This window comes from Diadema antillarum, unplaced genomic scaffold, assembly GCF_040938485.1.
Source record: "Diadema antillarum isolate AM-2024a unplaced genomic scaffold, OU_Dant_1.0 seq00002430_RagTag, whole genome shotgun sequence".
Lineage (NCBI taxonomy): Eukaryota > Metazoa > Echinodermata > Echinoidea > Diadematoida > Diadematidae > Diadema > Diadema antillarum.
The window spans coordinates 13876-39614 of record NW_027273037.1 but is presented as its reverse complement, the minus strand read 5'-3'; the positions used below and the strand labels follow the sequence as shown (position 1 = coordinate 39614).

The 25739-nt window shown below is 38.0% G+C and overlaps 1 protein-coding gene across 1 annotated transcript in view; it reads right to left on the bottom strand.

The window, feature by feature from the left end:
• LOC139714785 (uncharacterized) overlaps positions 1–25014 on the bottom strand; it is a 64145-nt gene extending 39131 nt beyond the window's left edge. Inside the window, exons 1-2 of the mRNA XM_071626441.1 lie at positions 24890–25014; positions 14460–14744 (exon numbers count right to left, since the gene is read on the bottom strand). The gene's annotated coding sequence lies outside the window, so the exon portion shown is untranslated. The remainder of the gene's footprint in view (positions 1–14459; positions 14745–24889) is intronic.
• Between the last annotated feature and the right edge of the window lie 725 nt (positions 25015–25739).

Below are 25739 nucleotides of genomic sequence, written 5' to 3'. Positions count from 1 at the left end.
TTTGGATTTCTGTTTTTGACATTATTTTGTAGCCTCATATATCTTTTATCATCTGCCGAAATTTCGAAGCTAAATGATCAAAAGAAAGGCAAGAAAATAATGTTTTTCTGGGTCATGATTTTCGGACTTTCAACGGAACAGAAACGTGTCCGAAGATTTGGATTTAGCGCCGCAGCTAGACTCCGCCCCTAGCAACGAGGGAGTAATCTCATTGGTCAGCGCATGGAGCTACTATCTCTGTTAGTAGCTCCATGGTCAGTGCGTGGCATCCTGGTTACTGATTGGTCGTGCGTTGACCGATGGCGCTAAGCTTGAATGAATATCGCGGAGGTTGCTAGGAGCGTACCTTCTATTGTCAAACGGTAAAAACTGTCTTGCTTCCCCTTGATCATGATAGCATCGGAAGGAAAACTTTGAAGGCTGTTTTCTCGAAACAATTATTTCTTAAACCACTCGACATGTGCTAATAAAATGAACAATATCTCTGCAACCGAGTACTTATATGAGTCATGTTATATATAACATTAAAGTGGAAGAGTAAGAGAATAATGTCATGTCCTTTTTAGAAAATTGTCCTCCCCCGACTTTCGGATCCTTTTGTTGCAGCGGGTCACAAATGATAGAGGGGAGAAGCAAATCTTGGCAAGTAATGCTCAAATCATCATTGGGCTAAACATCTACACATGTATCTATCTAACTATAATTCAAACTATCTATCTCTCTGTCTGTCTGTTGATATATCTATATATCTATCTATCAATCAATCTATCTGTCTGTCAATTAATCTATTTATCTATCTATCTATCTATCTATCTATCTATCTATCTATCTTATCAATCTATCTGTCTGTCAATCTATCCTATCTATCAATCTATCTATCTATCTATCTATCTATCTATCTATCTATCCATCTATCTATCTATCTTTCTATCTATCTTTCTATCTCTCTATTTATCTATCTATCTATCTTTCTATCTCTCTATCTCTCTATATCTATTATATCTATATCTATCTATCTTTTCTTCTTTTTTTTTGGGGGGGGGGTGGTAAAAATAGGAAAGGATAAGAATGATTCAAGGTAGCTTCTTGCTTTGAGAGATATTCCCATAAGTGAAGTTGTTATTCAGTGAGATACAAAGGAAACAAAAAAGCAAGGACCAGTGGGTGGGGTCTCCTGTCTATCACTGCCCCCTCCCATCCTTGTGTGCAACATCTTGCCTCTAGGAATAACACAGATCAAGAGGAACATCACAAGCCCTGGTATACAATGACTCCTCTGTTGGCTCGCATCCTGAGCATCATCTTCTCAGCCCTAGGACAGGCTGAGGCAGCAGTGAGCGAGCGAGAGATAAAATTCTGTCACCATCACCTGACCACATTGACAAATTTGGTCAAAAGGGATGACGAAAATAACAGGCAAAAACCATCTGGCTCAATGTAACATTTATCAGATGCACCATTAACAAAAACTGTATTTACTGTCTGTCACAATAAAGTTGGGGAATGGGTCATCCTCAAAATCTTACACCCAACATGGCTTTTTGATAGGAAAATGGACACAATGTAATGTGATCACCTTTGTGGAAAGGTTTAAAGGAAAAGTTTCCTGAGACACACCATGGATCCAGCACTGTGTGTTTGACTTTAAATTTGTCTGTCTTTGCTGAATCCACATAATATGCATGTATGTTTGGGGAGAATTCACCTTTTAATAGGACCCTACCACGATATGCAAACATATTAGCATGATTCCTGCCTGAGGTCCATTTCATAATAACAACGATTTCTTCCTTCAAATGCTCTGCCTATGTACAGGTTTTTAGAATAATGAATAAATAAAATCATTTTCTCAGTCTACTGTAAACTACCTGAAGCAATGAACAATGATGAAGTGAAATCAAACAACTTATCAAGGAAATAAGAAGACAAAGAAGTATTTCTCCCCTACACACTAAGAAATACGGGTTCATATTTGAACCCCAAAATTGTCCCTATACAACCACCCTAATGGGTGCAAATTTGCACCGCAATAAGCAATTTGCACCCTTACAGATGCAATACGCTGAATTTTGAACCTGCAGGGCTGTGAATTTGCACCCTCAGTTATGTCCTAATCAAGGGTGCAAACATGCACCATAAACATTAATACATTGTGAATTAAACATTTGGACCACGAGTACCAAGGTTTTAACCATTAAGATCAAACTTACACTCTAATGGATATGTCCGCATCTTTGTAGGTACGAATATAAATATCAGGAAATTTAATTTTCTACTTGCATAATAAAAGGTACAAATGTGCACCCCAGGGTGCTGGTATAGGGACAAATAGGGTACAAATTTGAACCTTTATTTTTTAGTGTGTACTCTACATGTTGTATACTCGAGATCCCACTTCTTCTGCCTTCAAAAAGCTCTACAAAGAATGTACATTGTATGACTTCTCGAGGCCAAATTGAACATGGAGTGGAAGTGAACTTCAACCAGCATGGTTCAAGAGAGTTCAAGGAAAAGGGACTATCAAAAAGCAACAAGGTCTTTCTTAGTATGCATGTATGCTCAAAATATAAAAAACTGAATCGATGACTTTCAGTATTAATTTCATGGAACACAGAGAACTTTTTATGAGAACATTGGAAGATGGAATGATCTTGCGCAAGGAGTGATTCTTATCTCTAAAATTACAAACTTTGAAAGTACAGGGAGACCCAAGAATTTGTCTCCTTTTGTTTTTTCAAAGAACTATTGTAGCTCATCTAACCAATGATTACAGAGTTCATGAAAACGTACATGGCCATCTGATTCAATAAACATTTACGATGTTCAATAAATGTTACAACATGCAATTACAAGTAAATGTTCTACATGGTGAAATGTGATAGCATAATATCACAAGGTCAATAGTTAATCATCATAAAATGTAGTAAAGATCAAGAGGTAAGCATCATATTGCTCTTTTCTACAGGTCACTCCTTGGTTTGTCTCTATGATTGGAGTTATGAACAATAAACTATGAACATTAAAGGGATGGGACAGTTTCTGTTGAGACCTAATTTCAGGTTTCTGACATTTTTTGGTGGAATAATGAGAAACCTCTTATGAAATATGAAAGAGCATGTAATTCTATGAGGAATTCAACTTTTGTTTGATGAAAATTGGTTTTGAAATGGCTGAGATATCCAAAAAAGAGCGATTCTAATAAAGTGTGGGACCCACATTTTATTATGATCGCTTTGTTTTACTTTGTTTTTGGATGTTTCAGTAATTCCAAACCCAATTTTCATCAAATAAACTTTGAATTCCTCTTAAAATGGTTTGCTCTGTACTATATCATAAGTGTTTTCTTGGTATCTCGCAAAAAGTTAAAAGCCCAATTCTCATCTCCACCAATACTATACCATCCCTTTCATCTTACCTTTTGACTATTCAGTTTCATGACTTTTTAAATGATTTTTAATGGTATGAATGTATTGAAGGCAAAACACAGATTTCTCATAAATCTGCAGAAACTGTTGAATTTTACTCTTGATAGAAATATGTATGAAATGATGCTGTGATAACACAATTTGAATTGGGTAATGACAAAAAAAGGTGAAATATTAGCCAAAAAGATATGCCCAAAGTATTGCATACTCAGAGCTATATACCCGATTGTGGTTGCTACATGATGCTGTATATTTGATTACTCCGATTGCAATATATTGGGCCATATAGCAGTGAGCCCTATCTCTCACGAGAGAGGGAATTACATGCAATTAGTCTGTTTAAAATAGCTACATTGTAGCAGCATGCAATTCAATACTACTGCTAGGGAAAGATTCAATCAACATCTCCTAGCAACGTTCTACAAACTCACTGCTGAATGGCGAAAGGGACACTACGATTGACATAATTTTACAACATACTCCAAAACAACTCATAACCCATGCCAATTGTGTCAGCCAGACAAGTTTCCTGATATATATACCTTTTCAAAATATTGCCAGCAAATTTCATAAGGTAGAAGATAAACTTTGAGCCCTTCTGCAAACTACATTTTAGCTCTAAGTTTGTCTGATCACCTTTGACTGAGCACACCACTCACGAGAGATGTCATTCAGTCAATGTCATCACCAGCCCCATTGTGTTAAAGTATTATATGTGACTGGGATGCTGATACACTCAGGCAATTTTCTCTCTCATGACCATTTTAACATGCTTATGATTGGACTAATCTGCATACCTCATGCGCTTCAGCGGTGGCATAATACTCTCGGAGTTGAGAAGCAAAAAGGAGCAAGTACAATCAAGTGATCATCCATATAGTTTGTCCATTAGGTTTTTAACTTGTCTAGTTCTAATTAACCCCCTTCTGGCTCTCCATAAAAAAATGACATTCACAAAAATCACAAAAATCTCTACTAAATTTAATTTTCTATTAAAAAATGTACAAAAAAAAAATGTATTAGTCATACTTATGAAGGTGTTGCAGTAACCTAGCAATGGTGAGTGATGGGGGGGGGGGGGGTGGTTGCGGTAGCTGAATTATTGACTAGAAACATAATTTGTGTGACAGTTCTGTATACAGACCAAAATGAGAATTACAAGTTCATGACATCATCACCTACACTGCTCTGCACATGTATGGCTGTGGCCAATATCACTATTTGGTAAAAACATGTGGAACCTCGGAATGCAACAGTTTTCATACTGTGAAGCTGACTTTGATGAAACTACTATCATTTTGTTTGTCTGATTTTAATCTATTTTTTATTTCCAATTAACTCAAATATGGCATGGAATTGCTCTTTGAGTCTTCCAGAACTGTATTCCAAAGGTTAACAATGAGATCTTTCAGATGATGCTATTCGCAAAAAAAAAAAAATAATGATAATTTTTTTTTTTAATGTGAAAGTCAAATGAGCGCCCTTCTAGCTCTCACACAATAGTGCAGTTGAGACGGTGGAGGGGCTATCATGGCACTCTACGCAAAGAAGAGTGAAGTCCCGGTGAGTCACACTGGACAGTGTCCAGACAGAAAGAAAACACAGACAAGATACAGGAAGATAAGATTCCTTTGGTCACATCATGCTCAAGCATATGTCCAGCCAGGTGAAAGGTTCGATGGTAGCTGGGATAGCTTAACAGCTGGAGCTAAGCATATGTTTTGGTATCAATATAAAATGCAGAAGGACACACTCTGCAGACCTTTGTGGAGGCCCATTTACACTTGCTTGGAAAAATCGTGATTTTTCTAAAATCGCGACATTTGGGTACAAGTTGCTAAGCAACTACACCCAAACGCCCTCGAAACATCGCCAGAAAAATCGCCAGCAGGAGTGCGATTTTTTTTGAAACATTGCGATGTTTGAGGTGAAGTTAGCGAGTGTAAACCCCAGCTGCAGAAATATCGTGATTTTTCATCACGTGACTTTCGGTATCGGATTGCACCGGGAGTTTACGCGCGCTCCCGATCCCTCTTTGGGACGTGTAGAGAGTACGTCGGTCATTGGCCAAAGAACTGGTACACGGTACATGCTGTACAGGTCTAAACAGCCAATCCTCGATCGGCTCGTGATCTCTCACCACCCTCTCCCTGATGAAACAACAGGTGTAGTACATGAAAACTAGTAGCAGACCTGAAGTTCTACAACCACGTATCATCACCCCATGATGACTTAACAAAATAATGTTCTCCCAGCAATGCATTGATTTTGGGAGTGCCCATACTTCTCTCGGTATTTGATGGACATTGTTTGTGGAATACAGGAGTACGTAACAAGTGTCGGTAAAACAATGGTGATTTCTTGCTGTCGCCTGATAAAATACCAGTCCTAAAAAAAAACGAGCCTTCTTCTCACTTTCGTTATAATATTGGTGAAATTTCATGATCCTCCTGAATGCCGCTTTGATCAGCTTTCTCATACTTAGATGAAGTTTTACACACCTACTACATTGTACGTATGTGATCTAATATAGCAAGCTATGTAGTTTTACCGTAAGTTTACACTCGAGAGAAACACAAATTTATGTGTGCATTGTACTGATGATAAAAAGCCCTGGCTCAACGTTCCAACCAGCTAACTGTAAACAAAACATACTGCACTGCAGTGAAAACGAACAGAATAGCGCGCGCTTCCACTCAGCTACCATGTTGAAAAGAGGTAAATTACACATGCGCACTACCGACCAAAAAATCACGATGTTTCGTGAAGCTCAAACTTCGCATACTTTTGCGCAAGTGTAAACGGTGGAACCAAAATATCGCGATTTTTAAAATCGCGATGTTAGTAGGTGTAAATGCGGCTTGGGACTTTTTTTTTTCTTTTAGTATACTGTACAGTTACTGTATAAATGTTTTTGGATGTTATCAGGTATCAATGAGTGTTTGAAATGCCTCTTTCACAAGTTTGGATTTCTTGGACATACAGCCCTCATTAGGGCTATGAAGTACAGCTGCGGAATGGCACACCACACCTCAAAATGAACTAGTATCTTTACAAGCTGCATAATCTGGGCCCTGTTGCATATAAAAGGTAAGATCAAATTTAAGACAGAAAATCAAACATACAGTGTGAATCTCTGAATACTCAATTCTGATTGGCTGATACCCAACTTGTTATACGTTTGATTTTCTGACTAATCATTTGTCTGATTGCATCTTTTTCTGCAAAAGGGCCATAAAGTGGAGCACTGGTGTAGTGGCAATGCATGGATGGATAGAAATGTTTTCTCTGTTGAAAGCTTTTAATTCCCATTGCCTGAGATCGCTCAGCTTGCTATTTTGCAAAGTAATGGCAAAATAATGGGCTCTTCTGCAAACTCCACACAACCACCCGTAACCCACAAATGTTTCTTGTACATTGTCTTGATTGATAGTCCAAGAGCACCCTCACAAGCAAATGGCAAGTCCCTAAGTGATTGAGGTTATATCCCACATCAGAAATTAGAGTGCTGTTTGGATATTTGGGAGTGGCGGGGGATGCTATTGAAGAAGAGAAATTTCGAGGAAATGAACAGAAAACCCTGGAGAGTCAGCGAAGGGGGAAACATGTAATGGAAGGTGGAAAAAGGCTGACAAATAAACAGAGATCGGCGAAATCCAATACGTGCAAAGGGCTTCAGGCCTTCAATATCATAAACCGATGCAGCATGGTTAAAGGGGAAACCCTGAAGGGAGCCTAAGAAAATAACGTTGTACATAAATGGAAACGCTAAATCAAAGAAAAGGAGAATCTTCAAAAATTTGAGAAACATTGAGCAGAGTGAGAAGCAAGAGAGCAGAAAATTTCTACCTGAAATCATCAAAACTGACAATCCATATAATGGGCAACACCATGAAATAATACAATGTACATGTAGTCATGTGACTGTACAAATGAATTGAAAGGCATTATTTACCAATTGCAGATGAAACAAAAACCCAGCTTAGTGCTTCAAAATAGTTCTAAAATGTGAGTTAAAGATAGAAACTACCAATGTAAAAATGTTAATCAGATTATCAATGTCAAGTAATATCGTTAACATGTGATCAACAGTTATAATAAAATCATTTCTAGAATAAACCTAGTACCTGCAGTTACAATGTTTTCTTGACAAAACTTCCTTGTATTTTAGGCTTGACTGCAAAATTTTCATATGGTAGGTTGTTTTTTTTTTACACAACTGACCTATACATGTGCATCAAATGTGATAACTGGAACCTTTTTTTTTCCTTCAAATCACTGCTCCCAAAGGTAGACAGTACCTTTAACCTGTATCATTATCTTCTTGAGGCAGGTATGAATTAAGATAAATTGTCACTTGCCACTATTTTATGATACTAATTCTATGTTTATATTTTAGCTCACAATACATCAAGGAACTCTTCTCTCACAATGGTGGTTCCTTTTACCAAAAAAAAAAAGCATATTACTGCATATCTAAAATAGAAATGCCAAAAGAGGGGCAAAAGTGGGTGATTGAGAATGCAGGGTACCATGCACTGGTTGCAATGGGTGACTCTCCCTTTAATTTGCCATGATAAGGCCCTGCACTTGCCTATATTGCATTATTGGCAATACCTGCAGGATGAAGTACAGGGAAAATGCCGCTAGTATTAAAATGCACACCTTAAAGGAAGGAAGGAAGGTGGGGGGGGGGGGGGGGGGAGGAGAGAGAGAGAGAAAAAAAAAAGAGAGAACCTGGTGTGGGTCCTGATAGTGAAATGTCTGCACGTTTTAATGAAAGTTCATTTTCCTATGCATACGCCGCAAACACTTGTACACACATACACACAAATGCTCTATCTCTGGAACTGACTGCAGATAGTTTCCAAAAACACACACTGAATTTCTGGGTCTCCCTTTTAAATTGTCTACATTGTTTTCAGCTTTTGCACAGACATCATGCTATAGCTCAGTCAGCCCCTACAATACTGAATCTTTCATAGTAAGCCTCTAGTAAGTACTCACTGGACATTCCCATGCAAAATCACTAATCTTCATATTTTCAACAGTCTGTTCTTCCAAGACTATATACCAACCAGGCATGCTCACGCCCTTATAAACAAATTTGTTGAACACATACTTCAGACATGCATACACCCACCACTAGGAATTGAGGGGAAACACCTGAAAGTGCACTGACCCTTGAAGGCACTCTACTTCTTCCTCTTCCCCCCCCCCCCACCCTCACCTTCCCTCAGAGGTACTTTGCATAGGGAGGACCCCCACAAAGAGGAGCGATGGACACACAATATGGGTTGCCCCACGGGCCAATAAAATCGTGGTCTCATTCTGGTCTCTGGTGAGGATGGAGACCACTTTCCTCCCTTTTTTCGCCTGATGCCCGACGAACGATGCCTCGTAATTTGCTGGCTTTTATCCCAGCTCTTGCGCAAAATTGCGAAATAAATGGGAGGAACCCTTCTTTTCTGCCTTGTCTTCTCTCTTAGCAGTGATAGATACGCTGCGGCAGGGTGCACGTCTGCCAAGGGAAGAAGCCGACAGGAAAAGAAAATTGCTGAAGATGAATTTGTGGTCGTGGACTAACTTGATGAGTACTGATTGGGATAATTGTACTCTACTGCATGAAGACAATTATTCGAGTCCAGCGACAGCAGATCTCGACACATGGTTGCCAATTTGGGGAGCAAACTCAGTCACATGGGAAGAAAGTGCAGCACAGATTCGCACTAATGATCAAAATGCAAATGGGAAACAATGCTGTATAAACACAGATGGGCGCACAAATTAGCAAAGAGGAGATTGAAAGAAAGAGACAGGGGGAAAAGAGAAGGGGATGAGAAAGAGAGAGATATATCCCAAGGCTTGACGAAATATATGAAAATGCAATTTCATTTTTCATTCTGCACAGAGCGCTGCAGGCGATGATAAATGGTGTTTGTGTTTTGGGGCGCATCAACCCGAAGACAAGGCATTACATCTTTCACTGAAACGATGCATTTACATAAGCGCTGGCAGATAAGTTACTCAGCATCATCAATTGCTGAAGTGTATCTCACTACTACATTTATCTATCTACTCATAAAATCCACTCTCCCATGATTACTGCAGTTTTTCAGACTCTGGCATTTTTCATTTGCTTTGGGGGGATGTACATTATAAATGAGTAACATATCACACGCAGTTTTGTCACTTTTATGTATTCCCGTTAATCTTCCCAATCACCTTCTAGAGGCGAGCCAGGATTGGCAAGGGTTATGGGGTCAGAAGACTGATATCTCTCATTCTTTTTTTCTTTACCTCAAAATGCTCTCTACTAAACACCTGCTACAATTATTGCTAATCACAACTCCCCTCAACTGGTAGCCTTTGGCTTTGGTCTTATATCAAATGCAGAATGAATTAGTCATGTTTGCTGAAATTCATGTACTATATCAAACAGACATGCTGTCAATGATTGTGTATTGCCTGTGTTTTCCTCCTAATTAGTATAGGAAGAGCAAACTATATATTTGTTTTCCCTGGTAGATCAATATTAAAGTTTGTTTTTTTTTTTCCCATGACAGACTGTCAAGACAAATATAGCAGAAAGACACTTAAAGTCTTGCAAATGTACTCATATCCAAAAGGAATTTGTTGAATATTGTTATACTCTGTATTAATGAATTGCTGTGTCTCACATAACAGTAGACACAAATCATCTGTAGTCTAATCTATAATGACAATTACTATTATTTCTAAACTTTATTGTCCCAATTAGCTGCCTTCAGCACGCCCTGTCCTAGTGGGAAGGGTTGGACTGACTCCCTTGCGACTCTTTATGACCCTCTTTGACAACGTTTCAAATTCTCAAACCTTTCAGAAGCTGGACTGTTTTTCCATGCCTTTGAGCATCATCATCCAGCGCAGTCAGCAGACTAGGACAACTTCTGAAATGAGCCACCAACACAATGCTAAACAGTCTCTTTAAATCTCTGAGTACTATCACTGGACGACTTGGGCAGGCTCTGCCTCCGCAAGCCTTTCTTTTATCTCTTATTTTATTCTTAGCTCTACCGTACATCAGGGAAGTAGAAATCCCATCCCTGCCTGTCTGTCTACGATTTGCTTGTATACCAGATATCCACTCAGTTAACAAATCGCCGTGTCCTGCTATTCTATGAAACATGACCAGGAGGAGCATCAAACAAATGCTGTCTACCCCCTCGCCAGCGCGAGACACACGGATCTGGTACGTCCAAATAAACGCAATCTAGTGAGAAACAAACAGACGATCGGTTACGAGTCTGTGGGACAGGGGGAATGGGAATGGGGTATTAAAGAAGAGAGAGAGAGAAAGGGGGAGGGAGAGAGAGAGGGTGAAAAAGAGGAGGAGGAGACCATTTTCATCACAGGATGTTGATACCGAATGCATCTTTGTTCCAGGACGGTTTCGCTCTTTCATTCCACTTTTACACAGGCAGACAACTCACAGACTTCATCTTGCAGAAATTGAACCCTTTAAAAGGCAAATACTTAAGAATGACATCTACAACACGTACTTGTACATCCTCCCTAGCCAAAAAGAAATAAAGAGCTTCCCAAAATGCCTGAACCGTGCCTTCATGAAAATGAGGAATTTTGTTGCTGTTCTAATATTATGGCAGGCATGAACCCAGCAACCAACCTACGTGTATTCGTAAGAAAAGATTTGACCAGGAAATGCAGCTCACCAAGAACACAACAATGGTTACAAATTTCCCAAATCTGAAGATTCATTGAAACCGATGAATTTTACAATTGTACATTTAACCAAAGACAAATTTCCTGCAATGGACACAAATATCTCATGATATAGTGTGATCAGCATAACGATCAAAGTTTCAAAATCTTCCATTTATTTAAGAATTATCGCAATTGAGAAATAAAAATGAGAAATAGCACGATAATGTGCGTCATGGTGAGTGTGTGAACGCTGGAGCAAATAATCTCAATATCTGCTGATCCCATCATTCAAAACACATCATAACAGCGCACGAACAAAAGGGCAAGGGTCACCATTTACGGAGATGTCGGGCATGAAGCAGTTTGCTCCACAAATTATCGCGATCAGCGATTAGCGGGATATTTCCGTCCATCTGAGCAGGCTCTAAAATATCTCAGTATCTGGACTGCGATGGATATCCTGCAATTTTGTCTGTGTGAATGATGCTATCATTAGCAGAAAGACATCAGAAAACAATACGTGTGGAGAATGAAACAGATAAGCTTGAAAGACATGGAAAGATGTGCACAGGCATTATCATATATGACATATTCCGAATCATTTTAAAAAAAGATGGACAGCCAAACATACTATTCAAAATAGAATAAAGAAGAGGGAGAAGGATTAGGGAGTAGACAAACGAAACAATGAATATCTAATAGCAAGAGAAAAAGTCACTATCAGAGACACATGGAAATCCAATTCAACCCCATGGCAACAAAAACTGGGTTCTGAAAGCAGTCTCTAAATATCTATCCAGCTCGGGTCTAGGGCATTTATTTGTGGATCAACTGGAATTACACATGCGCCACATGCGCAGGTGGTGCGTCAACTTTAGAATGAATTCAGCATCTCAAATGCTCTCTTGGACAGAGACGAACAGAATTTGCTCTATCACGATAAAGCTAGATAAATGGATGAGTATTATTTCCGTAAATGGTGATTCTTTACTAAATCCAAGCAAAGGGGGGGGGGGCATCTGGGGGGCATTTCATGAAGCTTTTTGTCAAATATTTTGTCTGACAAACTGTGAAAAGCCACTGAAATCCTTGCATCTGATTGGCTGAGAGCAAATTTGTCTGACAAAGTTGTCGGACAAAATGCTTCATGAAATGCCCCCCCCCCCCCCCCCCCCCGGAATGGTAATGAATTCATTGAATTTGGAAGCATTTGTCATCAGAAAGGATTCGGTATTTTACAGTAAACTGTTTCATGCCAGAAATATAAAGCCCTATTCTTCATGGCTGCAACCTTGCACAAATTTAAAGTTAACATACCACTGCTGCACTTTGGAGCTGAATTAGCCATACATCGCTTTGCAGCAACCACAAATAATCTCTTCGGCACATTGTGCAGAATGAATTGACCCAAATCTTAAGGGATACCGCGGTGCTAAAGTGATATGCGGACAGTCAAATCAATCAAGACGCCGTCTGTGATTTCTAGCAATGCGACCATATCTGGCGTTCGCTAAACAAGACTTTGAAATGAAACTCTTTGACGATTTTCTCTTATTTCAGTGCACTAGCCATTCTCTACTTCATCCTGTTTAATTTCACTATGCTTAGCTTATTTTAGGATACTTGCTGAGCTCCTTTCGTGTATAGTTTTGCAATTTAAGAAGATCGGATAATGTTGAATATATAAAGCATTAAAAATGAAGGGCTTAACAAATATGCTCACATGGAAAACTTACACATGCAATAAGAGCACTACATGTATCTGATATTGCCTTCTCTACTACACACATGTCATCTTCAAAGCTTCATATAAATGCATTGAAGTTATCTCTCACACACATCTTTGTACAAAGCATAACAGACAGGATATTTAATGAGTTCAATGTTGTTGTTGTTTTCTCTCTTAATAAAATCAACGAGCAGACCTAAATTCCATCTCTTACTGTACTACAAAGGGTAGCATTCCAGCGTTAAAGGGATAGTACAGTATTGGTGGAGATGAGAATTGGGCTTTTAACTTTTTGCGAGATACCAAGAAAACACTTATGATATAGTACAGAGCACACCATTTTAAGAGGAATTCAAAGTTTATTTGATGAAAATCGGGTTTGGAATGAATGAAACATCCAAAAATAAAGTAAAACAAAGCAATCATAGTAAAGTGTGGGTCCCACACTTTATTAGAATCCCTCTTTTTTGGATATCTCAGCCATTTCAAAACCAATTTTCATCAAATAAACATTGAATTCCTCATAGAATTACAAGCTCTTTCATATTTCATAAGAGGTTTCTCATTATCTCACCAAGAAATGTGAGAAACCTAAAATTAGGTCTCAACCAATACTGTACGACCCCTTTAAGCTTTACATGGTATTACACAAAATGTGTAAAGATGACTGCTTGTCAATCAATTATCTGTGTCCTCCAACAATACCATCAACAACAACAGCAGCAGCAGCAGCAACAACAACAACATCAGATCAAACATACATCAACTATTAAAAGCAAGAACATATAAAAGAAACACAATAGGAACAGAAATTATATGAAAATTATAACAAAACAAAACATAAATCTATCCCTCTCATCCCAACCCCTTCCACAGGGTCTATTCATTTCATTCTAAAAATCCAGATAAAAGTCTTTCTATAAACTTTACTGCACAAGAACCACCAGGTATCTGTGTGTGATGGGTTAATGAATAGGCCTCTGCAGTGATACGTATTACCTACTGGCAATTTATGGCCCAAGAAAAATAGGTACACAATGCACACTGGTCCGGCTCTTCTATGATTTCAGCATTACCTGATGATAATGCATTTTGAGTGTAGTGTAAACACTCTGTACTGAATGGCAAATTCATGGCTACGAAGGGAATATGAATCTCTGTGGTACACACAGCACCAAGTGAAACAGCCCTTGGTAAACACAGGAAACTCACAGAAAACCAGTCTAGTCTGAAAGTCGCTCACAACTATAGTTGTATTTAATCTTTACATACGGCCATTTTAGAAAGCAATCCCAGTGCTTTCAAGAGACTGAGGTGTTGGTATCAAACAAGGGAAAATGACCAATTGTGGCAAACAGAAAAAAGTAGTCAATCTCCCTTTTTTGTTTCCTTTTCTGCTGTTTATTACTAGAAATTTAATTTAATTCCTCACAAACAATTCCGCTTCAAGTGAGTTCTTGTAAAACCTGTCATTACAGGTGCAACTTCCTTTCTGACCAGTGTGAAACAAAATGAAATCTGTGCAATGAAAGAGGCTTCCAGCCATAAAATAACATCCAGGTTGGGGCTAAATATGACAAAATTCATGGAATCTTTCCTACCTCTTGTTTGGAGACGTTTTCACTCTGTTCCTACACCGTCTCATCAGCCATTCGTTCCATTGCCATCGAGGATGAGGCGGAGGAGACATTTTACCAACTCAATCTCAATGACGAGAGATACATGGACGGTGGGATATGCTACTGGCAGCAAATTCAGACGATGGTCACTCCGAGTTTCTGCTGGTCGGTACTGTAATAGATGCTTCCAATTGTCCGTTCTGGTTTAAATCCACATTGTCTAACTTTGGAGAGGCAATATCCAATGAATTCTCTAATAGTTGAAACCTGGACACGGAGAGGAACAGAACAGGGTATTAAACGTTACGGGTACAGTCAGATGAAAAAATAAACATATACGTCTATCTATTCCATATTCAGAGTTAACATACAGAAAGGCACACATTGTATTTTATCACTTTCTACAATTTTCTTTTTTTTGGCCAAATGTATGATCCTTTCTGTTTGATCAATTTTAAAGGAACACAAAAATATCAGTACAATTGATTAAATAATATCATGAATTCCTCCAGAAATTAAACTTCTCCTGCATTGAGTAAACTAATTTATAATGTACATTATTTTCCAAATGATATTAACCATATATCCACATTTTCTCACTTCTTAATCAACATCAAAGCAGTGATGCACCTGGACAGAAGTTTATAGAAGTTACCATTCACATCAAACAGCATCCTTTCACAAATCATCTCCAAGAAAGAGTTAAACACACATACACACACACACACCTTTATATCACAGCTATCTATCTCTGTACATTCCCAATTTTCGAAGAAATATATGACAGCTACACTGTACAATACACAGAACAAATCATTAAAGTGTACCTCTCACAGTCTAAAGTGTATACATACATAGCTCACACTTTACTTGAGTTCCTAGGTGCAAATTTCTCTCTCCAGCAGCTCACTGTAACAAAATGTATTAAATTCGCGTATGAATCATCCAAAATCTATAAACTCTCCTCATTGCTCTCAAACTTTCAGATTGACCTTGTGCTCCCTGTTTGCCATTATTTTCCACAATGCTCTCAAGTTCTGGCTGCGTACATATTTGCTCAAAGCAGACGTTACGACCTCTTGCAGTGTTTAATGCGACTGTGCTCTATGTTGCTAGTCTGTGGAGCCAGACCCAATGCTTGACAACCATGATGAGTTAGTATTAATTATCAAAGCTCAAGTTTGAGAAAAACTGTCTGTCTCCACTGGATGAAGACGGATAAGTTTCAGCAGCTGGCTCTACTTTTCTATTATTAAAGAGGAAAAAGCACTGTAAATAAATGTTTGATAAGCTATTCAGAATGTCATACTGTTACCATGGTTCAATTAAATGAAGATGGATGCTTTTTATTACAGTGATGCTGACTTCTAATATGCCACTATCTGTAGTGTAACATCTAGAATACATGCCTGAGAAAGAAATGTGTCATTGGATATTTTCATTTGTTCGATTTCACAGCAAAAAAAAAAACAACAACAAACAAAAAACAAACAAACAAAAAACCATATCAAATGTGAGTTGCATCATTTAACGCAGCATTATATCAATAACCCTTCAAAAATTGATTTCAACCACGATTAAGAAATGAAAATTACAAGTGGCGCCAATAGCAAAGTAGAGATGACATATATATACACTAAAAATTGAATTATGCAGCAGGATCAACCAAAAATAATAGTAACATCTAAAACCTTATCTCACCAAACAGAATTTAAATATTCATATATGGTATGACGGCATCTATAATATTAATTAGTTCCTTGCAATGAATGGTATGTTAAATAAAATTGGCTCAGTCATTTTGGGTCATGTCTTTGGCGCCATAAATCGTATCATCTCACATACATATATAATGATCCAGCCAGTCTCAAGGCCACGCGAACAAAGAGATTTGATAATCCGTGTGTTCCTCTTGGTAAAAGGAATGTTCGACAATATTTTCATGTCACATTTGGAGGTTACTTGCTTAGAATTAAGCCATTGCCACTCATGCATCAAATATCACCTTTGTGACTGCCATGGAACTTGTAAAAGCTTGAAATATAAAAGAGAGAGCTATGGCAGCATTCAGGTTAGTTACTGTTTGACAAAGCTTCTATAGAAAATCAAAATGTGATTTTCCAAAATAGTTCAATACAGTGCTCATCTGATTTAATCTGGAATTATTACCCATGAAATGCAGTGTACGTGATAAAATGTTTACACATTATTTCAATATATTCGAGCCAAAACCCGTTCAATAGGGACATAATATATTGGCTGAAAACGTTCACTGCTGCTGGTCAATGCCTACAAAATGAACACTAAATCCACAGACACGGAATTTCATTTCCTTACCATAATGGCAATTTTCAAACCAATCCAAAATAGATTCTGCTAACTGTGCAGACCAGCAAAAACATTTGCCAACTGACAATGATATAGGACATAGGCCTACTGTTTATTGAACGACACAGTGGGGTAATATTGTGCTGGTGGCGGTTATATTAAGCACCATCAGCTTCTATTCACAACATGCACTTCATTTTTGATTGCCGGTTTGTCCCTGATTGTCGTAGCGCACGTGTACCTGTTGTCAGGGATATCAATTGGTATAATAACTGTGCATGGTTTAGAGATCGGGTTTTGTGTGGGGTGATTTGCATGGGCCGATACCAGCCACTGCAAATAACAGAGGAATAACTAGTTTCATCATATCAACGCACTTCACCTTCCTCATACACTGTAGTGTTGCTTGAAGAGACAGAGACACCTGAAATTGGAGTACTGGTTTTGCGGCGTGACATTTTCATGAATTGGAGCCGACAGCCTTTTCCACTGGCATTCAATGCGCAGTGCAGACAAGAACTTTCACATGCATTTCAATTTGGGATATCTTGGCTCTTGTGAAATTCACGAAATTAAAATGCATGCAAATACTCCTCGCTTTACAGTATAAGATTTGCTGACAAACGAGAGCACAGAAATCTATGATGGGTATGGGTACTCCTAAGCCAGTATGGCATTTATTTTCCTTTTATCTAATATCATTTTTCTTATTGTTACTATGATGTGAGATTTAATTTGTTGTATTTCTCCACACTTAATTACTGGTACAAAACATTACCTAAATGTATTTGCTTGTCGTTGTCGTTGTTGTTGTTGTTGTTTTTTTTTTTGGGGGGGGGTGTTATTGCAATATATTGCGACAGCACATAAAAGTGCATTATTTCAGTTATGATATTCTCCAAGAGTCAATCTTGACATAGCAAAAATGTACTTCCATGACAACATTTAAACCATAAAACACATGGACTGTGAAATGAATCAAGGAGAAAAGATGCAAGGAGTCAAGTTATTTTCTTCATACAAGTACTTTCCTTATTTGATTCTCAAATAGGAGTTCTACCTCAATGGAAGGATGGTAGCCATATAAGATATAATAGGGTTCAACAACTTTTTATTTCAACACCTATTGAATTTCTATACTTGCACTGTCCTGGCCTCTTTTTCTTTTCAATCACAAGGAATGAATAGAAGAGAAAGAAAGACCCAGGGAGAGTAGGAGAGAGGGAGAAGGTTATAGAGTACAGACGTCTTGGAATCACACACACAGAATATGAACTCAAGGCCCCAGGTAAAGTCGATAAGTACACAGGTCAAAATTGAGCGGATTTGGTATGAAAAGGAACGGAAATAAGATGGGGGGGGGGGGTATTGATTCTGTGCATTCCTCATGAATGATTACAGAATGAATTATTGGAATGCTACGACCACTAATTCTATTACTCAGAGTAGGAACTATGTGTATTTGCGAGAAGAGATGCTACGGCTGCAACGGAGGGCCCATGTTCACCCAGTAGGGGGTTTTGGCTCATTACTTGATTGCCGTGAAATTAGGTAGGAAAAGAAAACTTGCAAGAGGCATCTGCTCACACGTTCAACTGCCAAACTGTTAGCGCTGCATAAACAATGGGCTCATCCGAACATGAGCCCCGTGTTTATATAGCGCTAACAGTGCTAAACAAGTTACCAAGTGCTGGGGCAATGAAGCGAGCAAATCCTGAATGAAAAATTGAAGGACTGGCATTACAACGATGCAGGAGCAGTGTTAATGTTGAATCAACATTGTATGCCTGGAAACATTGTTTATGGCCTCACAGCAGATTTTAATTATTATTATCATTCATTATTCTTAATTTCAAATGAGAAATAGTACATGGATTCCAAGCAGCAATGAATTAAAATATGGATGCGCAACATTCTTTGGGAGGTACAAGGCCAACACAGCAAAGCAAATCTCTTGTTCCATGAACTATCTATACCACATGTCATTTGCTTCAATGGTGTTTTTATTTGTGTTCGTGTATGTGTGTGTGTGTGCATGTGTTTTACAAGTTGACTGATATTTGTAATATTAGCAACCCCTAAAGAAAATAAACAAATGATAAATGAATAAATAAATGAATATATGAATAAATAAATAAATTAGTAAATTAGGAAATACAAAATAAATAAATAAATAAACAAATACAACAACAAATACACAAATAAGCAAAAAATAAACAAGTACATAAACAGATAGATAAATAAACAAACAAATAAATGAATGAATGAACGAAGGAATTAATCAATTAAATAAATCATGGCTTCTATAGGAATTTTAGGATGATAAAATGTATCATCTCCAAAGTGGGAAATCAGTATCTTTTCTCCAGAAAAGAGATGATAATCATTTTTCATTCCATTGCTGGGGTTCTGGATTGTAAAAATTCAAACACTCGCAAAAACACCGAGCTGCAATCTTGAACACAATGAGCAAATTTCCCTACAAATGCTCTGAGTACAACAGGGAACAGAAAACAAGATTATCATTGTTTGATTGCCAACTAGGAAACCAGGTGGGAAAGAAAAACAGCTTGATCAGTGGTACATTGTGAGCGTGGTTCACTGTTCTAATTACAACTTGAGTGCTAAAATGTTTGCGGCACTGCACAATCTCTCACTTCTGATTCAAACAGCAGAAACACCATCTGTAAGAATATAAAAACACACATACACACAGAGAAATACACATAAAATCCCACATCTCCATACATTGTAGTACCTTTAGCTTAAATGACCAATAAAACTATTAACAAAATACATGGCTGATGGTAATTACTTCTGAATTGGCAATATTTTGCCAGCTGGTGATGTAAAAAAAAAAAAAGGAAATCCATATCTGCACCAAGGCTGGGAACAAAAGAAGTCTGTATTGGGACTAAACAGGAGTGGGGAAATACAGTGAACACTGTTTCATTGTGTTTGCTGGTTATTAAAAAGCACACCAAACACAAAAACACATACATAGGAAAGATGATGACCACAAAACTCATGGTTTTTCTCAATTTTCTCTTTGCTTTGACTCTTACTTTCTATCAACACCTTGCATTACAACTTCCATCTCTGGATCTGAAAACAAAACCCCCTTTATGTATTTCATAGGATGATGTGGGGATATCGCCCCTCATGTATGGAAGTTGTTAGGCTTGCTGAAGTCTGCGAGGCTCCTTTCAGCACTTATATTAATTTCAAGGCAGCCGAAACTCTCTGTGTCTGTTCCACATCCTGCACCACAACGGGCTTGGTCTCAAAATAATCTTGACTATAAGCCAACAACTGGAAGTCTTTCACACTCTGCTATCATTATTCCAGCCTCCTACCAGCTGTTGTTTTGATTGATTTGATTTGATGTGTTGCATTTAGTTTTGATATTTCAAATTTCTATGGCAGTAGATTATGGATGATCAAATTAATGATGATGATAATGATGATGATGAAGGTGGTGGTGATGACAATGGTGGTGATGATGATGATGATCATACAGATAAAACTAAATAGTAAGGAAGGTGAATATAGTAATAATAATAATAATAATAATAATAAAGGACATTTATATTGCACAGCTACTATAATAATAATATACTCTACTGCGCATATAACAGTATTACTAATACTAATAAATGATACTTTATATATTCAATGTAATAATAACTATTACAATCAACAGCCTCACCATCTGATCATGATTGTCAATACTTGATATCTGGTAACACTCCCAGACACAACTTTTAAAGATCTGTTCTAACTACAGCCTAGGATTAATTGATCCCACTCAATCTACACATTAAGGGATAATGGATTAACAGATCACCTACCTCTCCCCACTTCCTTCCATGGTGCCTTTGTTGTCTCCTCTTCATCCTTTCAGACAACACACTCCCCCCATCCCCCCCCCCACAAAAAATAGACTTCCATGCAGAGCTTCTAAAGATAAAATCCATCCTATGTTCAAATTGAAGGGGTCGATGCAATATAGTGCTAACCCACACTTTCGTCAAAATTGAGTTACATGCATTTTCATGATCCTTATCCTTCACTCTAACCTCCGTGAAACTATCATATTTGAATTCAACTAATAAGATGGTAAAAATGCATGCATTCATGTTTTATTAATGTACAATGTATGGACTTTCCAAACATTCAACAGCGATTATCTCAAAATGACCATGGTGTGGGTTAGCACTATACTGCACCGACCCCTTCAATTGACAATCACTGTAAAATCCAACAAAAAGATCAGCAACAGTTTCACTGGAATTGAACTGAACTACGAAAGCTATGAAATGCATAAATTCCATAATGTATTCAGAAAACAGCTTCACTTACTAGTAAATGATGTGCAAACAGGGTATCAAGGTAATGGTGTCATTATCTCATATTGAAAGTCTCCTAAACCTTTAGCATATCCTCAAAGAATGTCTGCCTAAATTGAAGAATTTAAAAGATTTTTTTTTCTCAATCTTCACTGCTACAGTTAGAAGCTATTCAGCACTTTTGTCTTTTCTAATACAAGGTGATTGTCACAGATTTTGCAGAAATTATGGGAAGAGTATACTGGAGCAAGAACATCATTGCCTCATCTAATAAAAATATATCTCACCAATTCATATCAATCTTACAAATCTAACAACTCTTCCATTTCCAATCAGAAGTCAATGAACTTTTCATGCACCATTCTTTTTGACAAACTTCATCTCTGTTAAGATCATTAAAACTAAACATGAAGTGGATTTCCCCTTTAAAAAAGAAGAAGAAAAAAAAATCATTGTCCTTTCTCATACAAGCTGAATATGGACCATATACAACTACCTTGCCCTGTAGTAGTTTGTTCCCCAGCATTTGTCTCTCATTACAGAAACAGAAACAAGGTGAAGCAAAGAAAGAAATCTTGATTAGTTTGACACATGGTATTATAAACTGCAATGAGGAACAAGAGGCCAATGTGGGGTTTAGCACGGACCTACTCTGTCCACGGTTTCAGACAAGAGGCTGCAGGAAACAAAAGCCAAACGACAGCAGTAAGAGTTTACAGCGCAGCTCACTCTCTTCAGATGTAAAAACCATTCCTCATAATACTCCAGTGTCAAATGCTATTTCAGGCATCGCATCTATTTTCTCTCTCCAACCCCCATCCCCATTTTAGGCACTTAGTGTAGAGCCCAGCCTGATGTCTTGTTTTCTGTACCACATTTTCATCGAAAGAAGCCTCAGACGAGTACTATACACTGAGCTATGCTATTTCAATTCTAAATGAAGAATGAACTTTCATGAAAAACAACAACTTTTGAATCTTATGCCTTTCTGCATTCAATCAATATCATACACACACAATACTACATTTTTGTAATATTAATATCAATGAGCCTGAGAAGGAGGCCAGCTGCAGCACACATGTGGTAAAGTGTATCAGGGTCTGAGCGGTTATCCTCATACTGCACTCAAATGATAATCTCCACGCTTAATATTCCTGGATGCAGGACCTGATGATAAATGAGCGATATTGACAGGCACATTTCTCCCTCTTTAAGTTTTATGCTTTTCTTGAACCTACAAATGTCTGTAGTACAAACGCTACGGATCCTCGGAACAGGGAATATCATATATATGTACCTAGTGATTGCTCTTGTATAAATTAGTGGATTAAAATACCAAAGTAGTAGTCACAGCAACAACAACAACATCAACAACAACAACAACAACAACAACAACCAACAACCAACAGACAACAACAACAACAACAACTGATGAGTATATCATAAACTAATACTTCCATTTTCTGTGGCAGTATAATTTGTCAAACAAGTATAGTACCATACTTTGAGCCTATGTTTGGGACCGGTCCCTATTATATAAAGAGCAATGCAACTCCATTTCAAGATGATTCATACAGACAGAGTATTGAATAAGAACATGCCATTTACTGTAGTTTTTTTTTGGGGGGGGGGAGTTATTTTTGCAAATTTTATGAGTAGGGTGCTATTTGCTTATTTAAAAACATGAGAAAATGTCAACTCTGATCTTGACATGAACGCAACATGCACAGGTTCATGAACTGCAACACAATACACGAAAAAGGTGCAAGACAATACTGTACATTCCATGATCGTGAATTTAGCCACCCGTGAAATGGTTGGGAAGTCCCCACTCACAAAAGATGAGACTCGCCGAATTCATGGTGTGTGCAGTATGCTAACAGAATGGTGGAAGTTTGATGAAAATTGGAACTGAGATCAGAAAGTTATGGCATTTCGGGTTGCATAGTTTTACACCAAAAAATGTTTTTGGTTATAAACCACAGATGCAATGATCTGAGGATATGATATCACTGACATACAAATTTCCCATCCAAGTATCCCTGTAGGACATCGGATTTCTAAAGAAAAAAAAAGCAGAGTTTAAGATTATATCAATATTTACAGATCAATGATGACAATACAGCTTCTTAAAAAAAAAAGAACCAAATGTTTAAATCTAAAAGCCAGAAATATTTTGGGGCATGAAATTTTCACCAATTTGAGCTCACTCACAGCAATTTTTTGTTTTTGCGAATTGCCACTGGCATTCAATTGCATATATAGTGTAGACAAGAACTTTTGTGTGCATTTTAATAAATTTTGCAAATCTTGGCTCTCGCGAAAATGGCAAAATTAAAATGCCCACGAAAATTTCTTGTTTGACAGTAAAGACAAGATTTTCGAAGTGATGGTTAACTATTACAGAAAGGAGAGGTAGCAACTGTCAAATATCACAAATTCTCTTCAGACATAATGGAATTGCCGTGAGGAGTGAGAAAACGCCTCACAATTTTCCAGCATACAGAATACAACTCGCCCATTTTTAGCGTAAGGTTTAATTCATATAACCAGTGAATTTACAAAGGAAATGCAGACGTTTGCTACTGCAAAAACAGATTGAAAAGACAGACAGACAGACAGACAAACTGACAGACAAACAGACTGACAGAGACAGGCAGGCAAACAGACCAGGTAGCCTATGCCGGGCTCGTTGTAATGCTGAGTGTTATTAATGTACCCTGCGATCAAACTTGTCACTTTCGCTACCGTACTACGTATGAAAAACAGCCATCTGCTGGATTTATATGGGGATGGATAGCAATTGCCTTTCAGACGGCTAAATTCCTCCAGCAAAAAAAAAAAGAACTCCGGCTGCGAGGGGATGCATGCAGATAGCCAAGACGATGAAAGCCACGGAACGGGCTCATCATCATGCAGGCCGAATATAAATATTTGCGGCACGCTGTTCTCTCACTGACATCGACATGCAACTACTGGCATGCCGCTCCAGCAGCTATTGTTGTGCGTACAATTTACAATGATACACAATGTCCCGACAGGAGTCTTGTCATACATAGCCAAGTACCCCACTGTCTGTATTCCCCCCATCATCTTCATGTCGAAGATGGACAAAGATGTGTTCTACATGAAACAATATTCACTATTCTCATCCTCAGGGATAGCGCATTTCTCGTAAATCCCTGCAGCCAGAATAGTCTCTTCCCGCAGACCCTACATACAAATGTACATGTACACCAAGGTGCCATACGTTCACATGTTCAAAGCCAGGAGAGCTCTTTTCTCCCTCATGTACACACATTTGCAAATCAGAGTGACAACAGTAGGGACATTACTGACATACATGTGTATGTTTACATCTGTCTGTGCAGACTGTAAATAATGGCAACAGAAAAGAAACAAGCTACATGTAAAACACTATTAATCATTAGAAAAAGAGCCTCCAATATTACTTTGATGCAGAAATATCATAATTATGGATACTTATACTGTACCTGCAGAATAGCACCCATGACATATACTGTATCTCTCCAATAAGGTACTAGTATCAACACTATCTCAACTACACTGGAAATCTGAGGCAAAGGAAACCCAGCAAAAAAAAACCAAACAAACACACACACACACACACACACACACCACACCCACACACACAATTATTCTCTCTGTGAGCAATCTCTGGAATGAGTATTAAATTTGCATGCATCATAAGAAATGCAGCAGTAAATATCTTACCTCTAGCTGTTTTCACCTGTCAGCTGTGAATGGTTGCAATGCACCAACATTCATAAACCACATGACTCCAGAGCAAGAGCGTCTACTAGCACTAGTACAATTCCAAGTTCAAATGCCAGCCCGCGCATATGAATACAGAGTCCAACGTCCAATGCACTCTTTGGGCAGTGACGCACGAGAGAGGGATTTGAACAAATAAGTAAATAAAAACACTGTTTGCGGAAATGCTGCCCTATCATTTCTCATGTAATCTTTGACACTCCATTTCCATATCTCTATATCGAGTAGAAAAACTGGCCCATTTTAATAGCAAATACTCATGTGTGCGATATCAGTTGACGTGGGGACATGCGTACATGAATGATTAAAAAGCACCAAGTTAATACTGTAAGTTATTTGCGACATCAATTCAGAAGCCGTATCTCTTGATGTGAGCATGACGGAAAGTAAATCATGACATTACAGGCATTTTTGTGCTGAAATGACTAATTTTACCAACAATTATGTGACATCATCATGCTGGTAGAGGGTGGAAAAAGGGAAGTCTACAGCTTGAGGCAAAAGCTACATTATATTGCATTCAGCACTCTGACTGTCACAAGGGGGGGAGGGGTGGTATCTGTCCTGATACGGTCTCAATAGTAGGTTTTTTTCTGTACTTAAACACATGCTATCAATAAAGTTGCCATTTTTGGGGGTCTATATTGGTATAATGAAAATATGAATATGCAATACTTTGGATCTATCTCTGTACATAACATTTTCCCATTTTTGATAATTGACAAGTATTTCTGACATCATAATTTTTTTTTTCATTACTATTCGTTGCTCATATTCTTTATCTAGATTT